Source organism: Phoenix dactylifera, chromosome 5, assembly GCF_009389715.1.
Source record: "Phoenix dactylifera cultivar Barhee BC4 chromosome 5, palm_55x_up_171113_PBpolish2nd_filt_p, whole genome shotgun sequence".
Lineage (NCBI taxonomy): Eukaryota > Viridiplantae > Streptophyta > Magnoliopsida > Arecales > Arecaceae > Phoenix > Phoenix dactylifera.
The window spans coordinates 8,990,703-9,005,971 of NC_052396.1; the positions used below are offsets into that span (position 1 = coordinate 8,990,703).

Consider the following 15,269-nt stretch of genomic DNA (forward strand, 5'->3'; position numbering starts at 1 on the left):
TTGCTGATGCATTTGGAGGAATACCGAGTGCCATTTATAGTGGCAGTCGGTCTTTTTTTAATATTAATAATAACATTGAAAAATAACTAGCAAGTCAATTGGAAAGACAAAAAAAAAAGAATAAAAGAACTTCAAGCCAATGCCCATACTTGGGGGATACAAACGAAGGACCAGTGCGTTGGGAGTGGCGACGTTGCTCGTTTACCCAGCTTAATAAAGAAAGACAAGTGACTCAACATGTTATTTTTTTGATGAAGATCCAAATCGTCGTTTGAGGCTTGGCCGAAAAATCGTTGGCTCTTTCCCTCAACGTAGCAGCAAGTAGCTGGTAACCTCAGTTAGCTTAAACTTCATCACTGATTTGTTTCGTTAAGCAATTGCTCCTGCACGAGTTTAATATCCTCAGTTAAGTAATACTGGTTCAGTCGTCTCTCACTATCCAAAAAAGAATTTTCATCTTCGCGATCTCCATCATGACATCAATTTGTATTGATATCAGCCACCTACTATTTACAGATATAATATTATATACTACGATTCTTGGATTTTTATCTCAACCAATCTAAATCGATACATTGTGAAAAATCTATGGTTCGAGATTTTCTAATATATTTTTAGTGAATTCTCAATTAATAGTTAACATATCAAATTCAATGTCTAAAGATAGTGGCTAATCAGTCTAACATATCAAAATCTGATATCTCGGATTTTTCTTTTATGATCTCAGAATTTCTTAGGGCCCATTTGATGTTCATTGCACTATCCAAAAAAAGAAAATTTCCAACTCTTATTTGCCGACGCTTATTCCAAGCGTCGGCAAAAAATATTCCCCGTCAACATTTGCCGACGCTTTTTAAAAGCATCGGCTAATGACGACGCTTAAAAGTGTCGTCAAAAGTTAATATGTAATTGGCGACGCTTTTAACGACGCCTTTTAGCGTTGTTAAAGCGTCGTTAAAAGCGTCGTCGGAAGCCAAAAACCACCTCACTTTAGTCCCACATCGGCGGATCTGAAAAAGAAAAAACTATTTATATAGCCAAACCCAACTACTCTGCATGGATGGAATGAAGGTACCGATCGGGGAGGTTGTTTGTATTTCTCTTTGTGTGCATCAGCACCATGGAATGGAAGAGGAGAAGATGCAGACTGCCATTGGTAATTTTCTTGGCAAATGGTAATTAGCGACGCTTTAAAGCGTCGGGAATTAGCGACACTTTTGGAAGCGTCGGAAAATGTTTTTTCCACTGTAGCATAGACGACGCTTTATACCGACGCTTTGTAAAGCGTCGGGATGGTTTCTACCGACGCTTATAAGCGTCGCTAATAGTCAAAAAACGCATCGCTAATGTCCAAGTTTCTTGTAGTGATGCTTTTGTTTTATATTTTTATTTTCAAATTCAAGAAAAAAAATTAGCTTAGCTAAACATATTTGTATAAGGAGATGCTTCGGGACCTCATCAAAATTTCAAGTTGCCCATTACCTTCAGCGAGACGTCTTAAATTCAGTTTCTTCATTCACCAGTACCACCGGCCATGCAAAAATGTGATTACCGTGGAAGAAAGGGTCTTTTGTGTTAAGTCATTAAAGCATTATTAGAGAGATAAAGAAAGACTTCCATCCGAACAGTCAACTATTTCCTTAGCCTTCAGCATTCGAGCCAGAAACACTTGAGGAATCTTGAGTAGTGTGAACTGATGCCATGGTGATCGGATAAGCTCTTGCAGCCAGTAATTTGTCGGTGTTGTCTTGGATGGGAATTCTCTCGGACCCGAGCACGTTAATCTCTCTTCTCCAATATTAATTTTATTGACTATAATATCGTTGAAATCCTCTATCTATTGAGCAATGGAATACCTTATGTTAACTCATCAAAGTATTATTAGAGAGATAAACAAAGGCTTCAGTATTCGAGCTGGAACCTTCTGGTTATAATAGAAAAAGACCAGGGAGAGTAACACGTGAATAGCGAACGCAAGCTTTGTTGGATAAGGATGTAAAATTTTCCACTCCGAGACCATGATTGAACTAAGCGGCTCCTCATTAATTTAGACTTGCTTTCGGCCTTAGAAAGAGCCAAAGGTCAAAGGACTGATAAATAAATCAGCTCTCCCCTCCCCACCACCGGCCCACACCTCTCTCTCTCTTAATAATAAAAAAAAAAAAAAAAGGAAGAAGAAGAAGAAGAATGTAAATTCTCAATTTACATTCTCAATTTGTAAATACCTTCATTTGAAGAAAGGAGTAATCGAATGTTGTTCGACTTTCTAGAGCGTTTAGCTGCAGTGGTTGCTGTTGCACCCAAGGGAAAGTTCCTGAGTTAGTCAAAAAAATCAATGAAAGTACTTTAAGTTCAATGAATCCGGTTGATGCTTTCTTGTTAAATGCTTTCTCCTTTAGGTGCTTCAACTGCGGTATAGGTAGAAGGAGCTGGTACGGAAAAACCTTCTGTATAAGGTTCGAAATGGTGAATTGAGGTAGAGTAGACCGATGATCCTGTAGTCATTTGGCCGGCTATGGAAAGAAAAAGCTTGCATCTGCTCCCCCTAAACTATAACTGGTCCCATCTCTCTCCAAACCTAACGTGGTAGTTTCCCATCATAGGGCTTTCTATCTATAGATTGAGCCATTACCCACCAAGGATCCCATTCGGAGAATGTGATCTCTGACCGCGTGCCTGTTGAAAAATGAGCCGGCGACTCATAGGCAGTGGCTTGGTTAAGGGAACCCACCTGAGCCGCAGCGAAAGCGAGTCTTCATAGGGCGATTGTCACTGCTTATGGACCCGAACCTGGGTGACTCCCTGTGAATACGTTGGCCCAACCCACAGGGGCGCGATCTGTATGTCCGCAACTAATTTCCTACTTTCAGCGCATTAGACATGCAAATATTTGCGAACTCAATGGACAGCAGGACGAATTGATCAGGCGGTCAGATTCTTTCCTGCAACTTTGAGAGATGTCGCCAATGATTTGTACGTGGATCTCAAGGAATAAGCCCTTTCTTTTTCTTGGTCGGATTGTTGTACAAAATTGGAAGCAGAATTCCGCCTCTGTAAATGTAAATAAAAAATAGATTCAACTCGACAATAATCTCATTCCAGGAACCTAATTTAGAATCAGAATAGATCTAATCTTAAATATCGGTACCAATACTCAACAGAAACTTGATTATCTTTTCTATATAACAAGCCAAGCTAGAGCAATATATTGTAGCACGGTAAATTAGTTGGTGTAGATCAAACATATCGGTCCAGGATCTAGAATAAGTACAAAAAAAAAAAAAACAAGAAAGAGGTAGTGGAAGAAAAAGCTAGGAGGGAAGAGAAAGTCATCTTTTTATTAAAAAATTATTACCATGCAGAACGACGCGCTTTCAATGTATATTTAACTGCTAGCCCAAGCTTTGGATTGTTTGTGTAGACGTGCCATTAGAATATGGTCAGAGGTTCAATGGGAGTAGAGAGAGAAAGACGTCCTAGAGAAACGTGAAGTTTCTGTAAAAGAAGATCCAAACTCAATTGTTTCGGCCTTTTTTTTTTAATAAATTTATTTTTTTATCTAATTTTTTCTTCCGCTACTATTCGTTGATTCGTTTTAGATTCCGAACCGGCATGTTCGATAAAGTCCCTAAGAAACTCAAATTTATGGTGCTCCCAAATTCATGGCTGAACTGGAGCGGTACTCTTTCAAACAATCTTCCATATATTATATTGTGGTCGTAATTGAGAAGGCCCATGTGGTAGAATGCAACCTATCATCTCATACATTGCACGAGACATTTTCAATCAGAGTCTTTACACAATACATGAACAACTATGATTTGGTTCAAGAAAAACATTTGACCCATCATGGATCAATTTGGTCATCGAGGAAGATCTAGACAAGTTTCGAGAGTAATACTCATTACATCCCGGCAAGATCACAAAACTCAACTTTCGTAAGCTATAATTTTCTCACATGACATCTATTTTCGGCACTCCAAGTGCCACAATTGAAGCTTTTGTCCAGTATTTTGAGAGTAGAGGACATTTGTGGTTCCTCTCTTCATTTCATCTCACACGATTCTCCTGTCCAGAGACTCAAATTGAACATGCAATCACTACCAGAAAACACGCGTATAGTGACTATACTGTGTTTCCGGTTACTAATATGGAATTTGTAACCAGAGCTCTCGTCACGAAATTGATTACAAAAACACACGTCACTAAATTTTCAATGACGGCAGCGATTCCTGTCACTAAACTCCGTGACAGAACCACCGTCACTAAGCCATTACAAATTCAAGAATTAAATATTTAAAAAATTACGTATTTCCCGTCATTAACCAGTCATTGAGTTAGTGACGAAGGTAACTAGGTCACTGATTTTGTCACAGAATTCGGTCACAAATTTGGTCATTGATTTGTCACAACCTTCAGTGACAGATTTAGTCGTCACAGACATGGTCACAAATTTTGTCACTAATTCCGTCACTGACTCACTAAGCAAAATCAATTTTTATAAACCAAAATCTTGTCACTAAGTTTATGTTAACTCGTCACAATACTTGGTAAACAATTCAGTAACCAAATTTGGTCACTGATCACATTCCAATAATCTGGTACATTTGGTACATTGATTGGCTCATAATAAAAGAAAAATACAAGCTAGAGCCTCATCCAGTCATATGTATAAACAAAACAATGGAAGTGTTCTGCTGAAAGCTTTTCATTCAACATCTCTCTTTCCAGAATACAACAGACATATATAAATGTCGTCAGTATATGATTCCAATGGACTGACATAAATGACTTCAACTCTGTCAACCGGGAAGGAGTCGGAACAAGAACTTGTACTTGTTCAGATAGAAAGCCAGCAGTATGCTTTGACCCTTTGCTTTTGCATTGCCCCTTGTTGTTTCGTTTAACCTGTTTCATTCCATTCATCAGAGGGGCAAAAAAAAAACAGAGAGAGAGAGAGAGAGCATTGCCCCTTTTTGTTTTCTTTAATCTGTTTCCTTTAGCAAAGTATATCCCATCTGAAGTTGAAAAGAAAGCATTACAATTTAGTTCATAGTTACTTACAGAAATATAAAAACATGAGCAAAAGTTAAGAGTGACATTAGATGAGGGCATACTTGAGAATCTGAAATTATTAACCGAAATTACAATAACCAATGACAACATCCATAGTCAAAGCAAAACTAAAAAAAAGTCCCAAACTATAACAACATCCATATTTAAACCAAAACCAAAAGGGAGTATCCCATGATCATAATTCATCTCACTATGAATTGGATTCAACATTGGCCGAGCATTGAGTTGATTGAGTTTCATTGTAGAAACTTGAGTTTATGACATCTTCTACAATCTCATCTAACTCGGCATTCTCAACATCTACATTGAAATATTGCAATAATTAATAATAAATTTATTCAAAAAATAATAGAAATATAATTAATAAAACATATACCTTTCTTTTCCAACACCCAATCTTGAGTACAAATCAAGGCCTCGGCAATATTCAATTTAAGTGCACTACGATACTTATCAAGTACCTGCCACCGATACTAAAAGCAGATTCAGTCCTTACAAGATGTTAATAAAGACTAATACATACTATGAAACCCTGGTCCTTGTTACCCAGTAAGCAACAATGAGTTGTCCCAGTATATTTGAGGATTTTGGTTAGCAAAAGGGACTAATAGAGAACTTCAGACACCAGATACTTTTAGATTTGTTTTTAGGAGATGGAATAATTGTCCATTTCATTGAGGAAAACCCAGAAAATTCCTACTGGTATCATTTCTAGCACCAATATCAAGATGTGTGACACTAATAAGTTAACCAGGGTAACAAATCTATCACTATCAAGTATGAGTATATATGGAATTGCACTTTCTATTTTTGATTGCCTATTGGAAGCTGATGAAGTTTCATGATTCATACTACTGCTTTGAGATAAATAAGAATGATAAAATATATTGTGAGTTTTGTTGAGAACTTGTAATTTACTAAGAAAATTAATGCTTATGGTGATAAAGGTGAACAAGCTTTTACATGGCTACTTGAAATTCGAAATGCATGGATATTCATATATCCTATCTTTCATTTAAAAATTAAAATTTTCATGTGACATGCATTTGAACATATTTTTGGGGACCCTGATGATGTGCTTTACTTGTTTCCTCGCAAATAGCTTGTTCAGAAAATTATGCAGGAAGTTTCTTGTGGTCCTTTTGCAGGTTGCAGAGAGAGCGTTATTTTTATGGAACGATGATCATATTGAAAACTTAATCAAACAAAACTGCAAGGCGATTTTACCAATTATCTTCCCTGCTTTGGAGAGAAATACAAAGTCTCACTGGAACCAAGCTGTTCAGAGCCTCACACTAAATGTTCGTAAGATATTTTCTGATCATGATCCTAGGCTATTCACGGAGTGCTTGAAGAAGTTTGAAGAAGATAAATATAAAGAAAAGGAGATTAAGTCAAAACACGAAGTTGTATGGAAGCGCCTAGAAGAAATTGCCGCTTCGAAAGCTGCAAGTAATGAGGCTGTTCAATCCAAAATACAAGAATTTGCTACAGTACAAGACTTTGTGTCGTTTCGATCCTGAGAATGAAAGCCCAATCCAAAATACCAGGACCATATGTTTTCAATCTTTATGATGATCAGCAACAGGGTAAAGACATATCTATCACCTACTTAAAATCTTTATAAAGCTCTTTCTACAGTAATTAAGCTCTGCAACCTCATTCTAATTTGATGGTAAAATTGAATATGTTAAGTTACCATTGATTTTTTGGAGACATAAATTAACAGCTGAAAAATATCCATTATTGTTTGGGTGGCATATCAGCCATAATCCCATATCAAACTGGTTGCACTTAGGTGTGAAGTCCAAAACATAGGAGGGCCAAAAAGTTTCATAGCAATACACAACCAAAAAAGTAATTAGAGAGATTATAGAGAACAGCATGGAACAATAGAGCGACAGATTAAAAAAAAATAAGACTCAGATGTAGGCATTGATGACACAATCTGCAGCAATTAAAAAGCAGCTTGCCTGGATAGTGGCCAAGATATCATCACTTTGAAAAATTAATAAAAACATTAAAAAATCAAAGAAAATAGATAGCTCTTGATGTGTGAGAAGGTCCTCTAAAAATGGCTAACACATGCACCATCTCCTTCTTCTGCCCTTCTCACAAAAAATAAAAAAGAATAAAATAGGAAGCTACATTTTAAGAACAAATTAATGTGGGAAGCTTGGTAAGCGGGTTGCCAACAATAAGGAGAGCAAGCCGACCAGTTTTCTTCCCTCTTCTCTTTATTCATATAGCTACAGCCAGATCCGGAAACTTCAAGACCAGGCCCCAGGGCAACCCAAAACCCTAACCTTGGTACATGTAGCGCAAATCCTAACCACCATTATAAAATCTACCACATAATATCAGGAGAAAACGAAGAAAAACCCAAAAATCAAGAGGGAAAAGAAGGGATAAGCTCTATACTGAAAGAGAGAGAGAGAGAGAGAGAGAGAGAGAGAGACCTTGAGGACAAAATTCAACATCATAGAGAACGCGACCAATAAAGCATACAACAAAACAATAAGGTTCACATATTCCATCAATAAGCTCCACCAATGAAACAATTATGCATACAGAGAAGCGGGAGGGAAAGGGAGGCGGAGAAGGGAGAACGCTGACCTTCCGAGGACCTGAGCGAGGGTCTTGATGTAGCCGTCGATGATCTCGTCCCGGGTGAGACTGGGATCGGCCAATTGGGGGGCTCGATGACGATAACCGCCGCAGTCGCCGTCGACGGGGAGGCAGAAGTAGCCGGCAAAGGGGAGGAGAGGCCGGAGGCGGAGGAGAGGACAGGTAAAGAAAAGAGCTCGGAAGGTGAAGTATCCGGAGGAGAGGAGAGGGGAGAGGGACACTGAGGAGAATGGAATGGAAAGGATGTTTCGGAGTTTTTTAGTGGAGGGAAAGAAAAAGAAAAGAATAGAGTAGGAGTAGAAATTTTGGGCTCTAATTCTTTTCTTTTTTTTCTTCTATAAGTAGAAGAATTTAGAGATAAATTTTTATAATATCTATTTTATTTTTAAATTAAAAAAGTATCAAATTAAAAGGATAAATATATCCTAGGGCCGTGGACCCAACCCGACCCGACCTGACCTGATTTTCTAGTGGGTTGGGTCTGGGTCTAAAATTAGGACCCGAACAAGAATCCAGGTTAAGTCGGGGTCACTCATGATCCGGTCCGATCCGATCAATTTGCACCTCTACTCATAAGCATGAACCTTTTATAATAAGGATATTTTAGTAAATGTGTTAAAAAGATATGCTTTCTTTTCTTTTCTCTCCAAATTCCCAAATAAGAGGAACGAAAGTACTTTTTCTTTCGTTCTAAAACTCCCAAACAAGAGAAGAAGAAAGTCTATTCTATTCCTTTCTTTTCTTTGCCTCCTCATTAAGGTTTTTCTTTCTTTTTTTTTCTCCCCAAAAATCCCAAACGGAGGGTGAGGGAAGAGAGCTCGGGCGGCGCCATTGGACAAACCCTAACCCTAAGACAAAATTGCGGACAGAGGCCGAGGGCGATGCGGCGGGGAGTTGGGCCGGCCCTGGGCCTCATGGGTTGTAGCCCTTATTTTTTATCAGCCCAATAATTAAACAAGTTATACGGGTTAAACGGGTCAGACATCTAAAATATATATATAACTGTTGCTGGGGGTCCAAACCGAGAACGATTGGCACAGCGGTGTGAACGGGGTTCCCTTTGAATTGCTTTGGTTGTGCTCCGCCCTCCGCCGGAAAACCTGCAAGCAAGCCTCGCACCACCTCCAGGGTAGTGGGGGCCCTCCGACGATCAAGTCAGGGGAGATCGAAGGAGAAGGAGAAGGAGAGGTAGCAGGTAAGATGATACTCTGAAAAATCTTTCTTATCCTCCCCTTCCCCCCCAGCCGCATATATATCAGGCTGGGGGGTTTTTCTGGGGATTGGCCATCGTGTGGCACGATGGGGTTGCCACTGACATGGTCGTTACAGGGCGTCGTGGGGCAGCGCCGGGTACGGCCATGGCAGGGCGTAGTGGAGCTCCGCTTTGTACGGCTGTTACAGGGGATCGTGGGGCAGCGCCGGATACGGCCGTTGCAGGGAGTAGTGGAGCAGGGGGCCGCGGCGTGCCTCAGGGGAACAGTCTGTTGTTGTCAAGAGATTGCCGACTTGGGGTCGGATTGCTGGATCAAGGGGCACCCGACTCGGGGTCGGGCTGCGGAGCCGAAGATATCCGACCCGAGGTCGGATTGCTGGATCAAGGGGCAGCCGACCCGGGGTCGGGCTGCGGAGCCGAAGATATCCGACCCGAGGTTGGATTGCTGGATCAAGGGGCACCCGACTCAGGGTCGGGCTGCGGAGCCGAAGATATCCGACCCGAGGTCGGATTGCTGGATCAAGGGGCAGCCGACCCGGGGTCGGGCTGCGGAGCCGAAGATATCCGGCCCGGGGTCGGATTGCTGGACCAAGGGGCAGCCGACTCGGGGTCGGGCTGCGGAGCCGAAGATATCCGACCCGAGGTCGGATTGCTGGATCAAGGGGCAGCCGTAGTCTTCCTGGGCGCGCGTGCCGGTCACGTGGGGCATGGTGGCTAAGTTCCCCCGTAACAGTAGCCCCCCACTTCCGAGCCTGGAACCAGGAGGGGAACGGGTGAAGGGAGTGATGCTTCGAGATTGCCGCCATCCCTCGGAAAGGCGCGCGCGCTCCGATCTCCCCGCCTTCTTTATGGCGTATGGCGGTTGTCGCTGATCTGGCGGTCTGCGGATTTCGGCGGACATCCTTCCTTAATGGCGTCGATTCGCCTTTGGGGCGCGAACGATCCTTCGGTAGCCAGGCGTCCTCTGGCGTCACCGAGGCGTTACCCGCCTTTCTGCCTATTTAACCGGGGGCCCTCCCCCGTCCGCCTTTCTCTTCACAGGCATCCTCGAGTTTCTCCCTTGTGCTGCTGCCGTTGCCGTCGGACTGTTCGTTCGCTCCTCCTTTGACGCTCTCATTTTTCCTACCTCTTAGCTCGCCCAATACATGATCCGCCTGGAGGAGAGCCACGAGGAACAGGCGAGGCTTCTGGCGAGGGCCGAGAGCCGATTGAAAGCTGTAGAGGAGGGAGGCCGGGCTGCGGCGGGGAGGACGACCAGGGACCTCGAGACGAGGCTCCAGGTGGCCGAAGAGCGGGCACTCGGCTTCGCCGCCCTCGAGAGGCAACTGTTGGAGGCTCAGGAGCAACTCAAGGTTGCCTCGGGTCTCGAAAGCGAGATCAGGAAGGCGGAGGAGCGGGCCGAAAAGCAGTCCCGGAAGGCTGCCGACTTCCGGGAGAGGTGGGAGAAGGCCCAGCAGTCGGCCGACAACGCCCGCAACCGAGCCCGATCTCTTGAAGCCAAGCTGGCCGAATTGGAGTCGGCCTTTGAGGGGACTCGTGCGAGCAACCAGGAGCTTCATTCGCGCCTGGAGGAGGCTGAGGCTGCTCGCGTCGCTGCCGAGGCGAAGCGCATGGAGGCTCGGGCCGATCTGCTGAGGGTCTCCTCCGAGGCGGACGACCGGATTGTGGCGAAGGTCATGGAAGTGAAAGCTCAGATTACGGAGCGAGCGGAGGCGGCGCTGGCCGAGAAGAGCGCGGAAATCGGGCGTCAGGCGGTACAGGCCTATCGTCAGTCCGCCGAGTTCATCCGTGACATGTCGGACGCGGGGTCCGACTCCTTTGCCTTAGGCTTCGATGAAGGCCTGGCAAGGGTGTCCGCTAAATACCCCGAAATTGACCTGAGTGGGGTCTCCCTCCTCGACTCCCCTCCGATGCCATTGCCTGCCGATTCTCCAACCGTCTCCCTACCCTTTGCGGACGCGCTCGCAGTTCCCGACCCAGGGGTTCCTCCAAGCTGACTCTCTGTACTTTTCTTTGTTCTTTTCTTTGTATGTTGGCGTTTTGCCACATTGTATGGGTCTCGACCCTGATGCAACGAAAGTTAATGCAAACAAAGTGTTTCCTCATTTCACTTTCGTCCTTCCTCTTTTTAACTCCTGGTAGCGCCTCGCCGACTCCTGACTCTTGAAGTTCTTCCGGCGCTAGGCCAGGCATCCGAGGGTTAGGCCTCAGAAAATTCTTCCGGCGCTAGGCCAGGCATCCGAGGGTTAGGCCTCAGAAAATTCTTCCGGCGCTAGGCCAGGCATCCGAGGGTTAGGCCTCAGGAAATTCTTCCGGCGCTAGGCCAGGCATCCGAGGGTTAGGCCTCAGGAAATTCTTTCGGCGCTAGGCCAGGCATCCGAGGGTTAGGCCTCAGAAAATTCTTCCGGCGCTAGGCCGGGCATCCGAGGGTTAGGCCTCAGGAAATTCTTCCGGCGCTAGGCCGGGCATCCGAGGGTTAGGCCTCAGGAAATTCTTCCGGCGCTAGGCCGGGCATCCGAGGGTTAGGCCTCAGGAAATTCTTCCGGCGCTAGGCCGGGCATCCGAGGGTTAGGCCTCAAGAAATTCTTCCGGCGCTAGGCCGGGCATCCGAGGGTTAGGCCTCAGGAAATTCTTCCGGCGCTAGGCCGGGCATCCGAGGGTTAGGCCTCAGGAAATTCTTCCGGCGCTAGGCCAGGCATCCGAGGGTTAGGCCTCAGGAAATTCTTCCGGCGCTAGGCCAGGCATCCGAGGGTTAGGCCTCAGAAAATTCTTCCGGCGCTAGGCCAGGCATCCGAGGGTTAGGCCTCAGGAAATTCTTCCGGCGCTAGGCCAGGCATCCGAGGGTTAGGCCTCAGAAAATTCTTCCGGCGCTAGGCCAGGCGTCCGAGGGTTAGGCCTCAGGAAATTCCGCTCGTTGGTCGGCCAAGGCTGGCGCAAGCCGAGGCGACCGGTCGGGGCTTCAGGCTAGTCTGCTCCCGGGATGGTCATCGGGTTAGCCTGGCATCCGAGGACCGAGCCTCGGGGAATTCCGCTCGTTGGTCGGCCAAGGCTGGCGCAAGCCGAGGCGACCGGTCGGGGCTTCAGGCTAGTCTACTCCCGGGATGATCATCGGGTTAGCCTGGCATCCGAGGACCGAGCCTCGGGGAATTCCGCTCGTTGGTCGGCCAAGGCTGGCGCAAGCCGAGGCGACCGGTCAGGGCTTCAGGCTAGTCTGCTCCCGGGATGATCATCGAGTTAGCCTGGCATCCGAGGACCGAGCCTCGGGGAATTCCGCTCGTTGGTCGGCCAAGGCTGGCGCAAGCCGAGGCGACCGGTCGGGGCTTCAGGCTAGTCTACTCCCGGGATGATCATCGGGTTAGCCTGGCATCCGAGGGCCGAGCCTCGGGGAATTCCGCTCGTTGGTCGGCCAAGGCTGGCGCAAGCCGAGGCGACCGGTCGGGGCTTTAGGCTAGTCTGCTCCCGGGATGGTAATCGGGTTAGCCTGGCATCCGAGGGCCGAGCCTCGGGGAATCCGCTCGTTGGTCGGCCAAGGCTGGCGCAAGCCGAGGCGACCGGTCGGGGCTTCAGGCTAGTCTGCTCCCGGGATGGTCATCGGGTTAGCCTGGCATCCGAGGACCGAGCCTCGGGGAATTCCGCTCGTTGGTCGGCCAAGGCTGGCGCAAGCCGAGGCGACCGGTCGGGGCTTCAGGCTAGTCTGCTCCCGGGATGATAATCGGGTTAGCCTGGCATCCGAGGACCGAGCCTCGGGGAATTCCGCTCGTTGGTCGGCCAAGGCTGGCGTAAGCCGAGGCGACCGGTCGGGGCTTCAGGCTAGTCTGCTCCCGGGATGATCATCGGGTTAGCCTGGCATCCGACGGCCGAGCCTCGGGGAATTCCGCTCGTTGGTCGGCCAAGGCTGGCGCAAGCCGAGGCGACCGGTCGGGGCTTCAGGCTAGTCTGCTCCCGGGATGGTCATCGGGTTAGCCTGGCATCCGAGGACCGAGCCTCGGGGAATTCCGCTCGTTGGTCGGCCAAGGCTGGTGCAAGCCGAGGCGACCGGTCGGGGCTTCAGGCTAGTCTGCTCCCGGGATGATCATCGGGTTAGCCTGGCATCCGAGGACCGAGCCTCGGGGAATTCCGCTCGTTGGTCGGCCAAGGCTGGCGCAAGCCGAGGCGACCGGTCGGGGCTTCAGGCTAGTCTGCTCCCGGGATGATCATCGGGTTAGCCTGGCATCCGAGGGCCGAGCCTCGGGGAATTCCGCTCGTTGGTCGGCCAAGGCTGGCGCAAGCCGAGGCGACCGGTCGGGGCTTCAGGCTAGTCTGCTCCCGGGATGGTCATTGGGTTAGCCTGGCATCCGAGGACCGAGTCTCGGGGAATTCCGCTCGTTGGTCGGCCAAGGCTGGCGCAAGCCGAGGCGACCGGTCGGGGCTTCAGGCTAGTCTGCTCCCGGGATGATCATCGGGTTAGCCTGGCATCCGAGGGCCAAGCCTCGGGGAATTCCGCTCATTGGTCGCGCCCCTATCACTTGCCGCTCGACGGGGTTTCTCCGTGGCCAGCTGCGATCGTGTTTCTCCTCCTCTCGAAGCGTCGCCTGGGGAACACCAGAAGGCCATTAAATGCTAATTGAGGCGTTACCTGAGAAATCGGACCGGCCAGTTGCCGCTTGCGAGGAGTGCCAGTTAAGCGGCCGCGATACGCGCGTTCTTCTAGGCGGATGCAGCCTGGACGCGTGCGGAGATATGTGGGCCGCGGGATACACGCCGCCCGGAGTGTCCTGCACGAAGAATGCAATTAAGGAGAACGACGCTTAGGAGATCGTGGGGGGATAAACCTCGAGAGCCGAAACGGCTCCTGATTCGATGTGCCCGCATTTATTGGAGCCACCCGCATCGGAACGACCAGGGGGCCACAGTTTGGCTATAAATATAAGCGCAGGTGCGGTGATTGGTGCCAAGGGGACAGAAGGGACTCTCTGGACGTTGGCGTGGCGCTGGCAGGCGTCGCATTTCCGTACATAATCCTTTGAGTCCTCCAACAAGGTAGGCCAATAATAGCCTTGCCTCATGATCTTGTGCGCCAAGGACCTAGCCCCCGAGTGGGATCCGCAGACGCCCTCGTGGACTTCGCCGAGGACGTAGGCCGCCTCCGAGGGGCGGAGGCACCTTAAGAGGGGGGCGGTAAACGAGGTCCGATACAGCCTCCCTTCATAGAGTACGTAGTGGGCGGACTTCTTGACAAGTCGCCGAGCTTGATCTTCGTCCTCAAGGAGGATCCCTTCGGCGAGGTAGGCGACGAGCGGGTCCATCCAAGACGGCTCCGGATCAATCGCCATCACCGCTCCAGCCTCGCCGATGCTCGGGGCATCCAGGATCTCCAGGTAGATTGCCCTCGACAAGTTGTGCGCCTCTGCGCCCACCAAGCGGGACAACCTGTCGGCCCTGGCATTTTCGCTTCTGGGGACCTGCTGGATGTCGACACTGCCGAGGTCGGGAATGAGTGCTTGCACCTTCCGGACGTAGTTCTGCATGGTCGGGCTCCGGGCCTCGAACTCCCCACGGACCTGCCCGACCACCAGCTGGGAGTCGGGTGAAGACCTTCAAACGCCGGATGCCGAGCTCCCCGGTGAGTTTGAGTCCCGCGACTAGGGCCTCGTATTCCGCCTCGTTGTTGGTAACTGGAAATCCAAACCTCAAGGCATACTCGGCTATCACTCCATCAGGACTGGTAAGGACCAGCCCGGCCCCTCCACCCTCGGGGTTCGACGACCCATCGATGTGAAGCGTCCAGGTCGGGAGGTCGAGGCTGGGCGTTTCCGGCGGTCTAGGTTCCGCCTCCTGCACCGTGCACTCAGCGAGGAAGTCCGCGAGCACCTGGGCCTTGATGGCGGGTCGAGGCTGGTAGCGGATGTCGAACTCACCGAGTTCTACTGCCCACTTCACCAGCCGTCCCGCATTCTCGGGGTTGCTGAGGATCTGTCGTAACGGTTGATCAGTTAAGAGGGTGACAGAATGGGCCTGGAAATAGGGGCGGAGCCTCCTGGTCGCGGTCAGCAGCGCGAAGGCGATCTTTTCAGCCTTCATATACCGCGTCTCGGCGTCCCGTAGGACCCGGCTGATGTAGTACACAGGCTTCTGGAGCTTTGCCTCTTCCCGAACCAGCACCGCACTGACCGCGGTTGGGGAGACCGCCAGATAGAGGTAGAGCATCTCCCCTTCCTGCGGCTTGGATAGCAGGGGAGGAGACGCCAGGTATTCCTTGAGCTGGTCGAACGCTGCTTGACATTCGGCCGTCCAGAGGAAGTCTTTCGGGCGTTTTAACACCTTGAAGAATGGTTGGCAGCGTTCGGCCGATTTTGCCACAAATCGTCCGAGC

General features: G+C 48.6%; 1 long non-coding RNA gene and 1 other non-coding gene across 2 annotated transcripts; both read right to left on the reverse strand.

The window, feature by feature from the left end:
• Positions 1-4,955: 4,955 nt before the first annotated feature.
• Positions 4,956-7,914, reverse strand: LOC120110863. The gene is made up of 3 exons (XR_005511983.1): positions 7,693-7,914; positions 5,453-5,537; positions 4,956-5,376 (listed from the first exon to the last, which is right to left on the reverse strand). It is a non-coding gene; the product is annotated as an uncharacterized LOC120110863 (long non-coding RNA).
• Positions 7,240-7,334, reverse strand: LOC120110960. Its single transcript, XR_005512079.1, has one exon. It is a non-coding gene; the product is annotated as a small nucleolar RNA snoR109 (small nucleolar RNA).
• Positions 7,915-15,269: the final 7,355 nt, after the last annotated feature.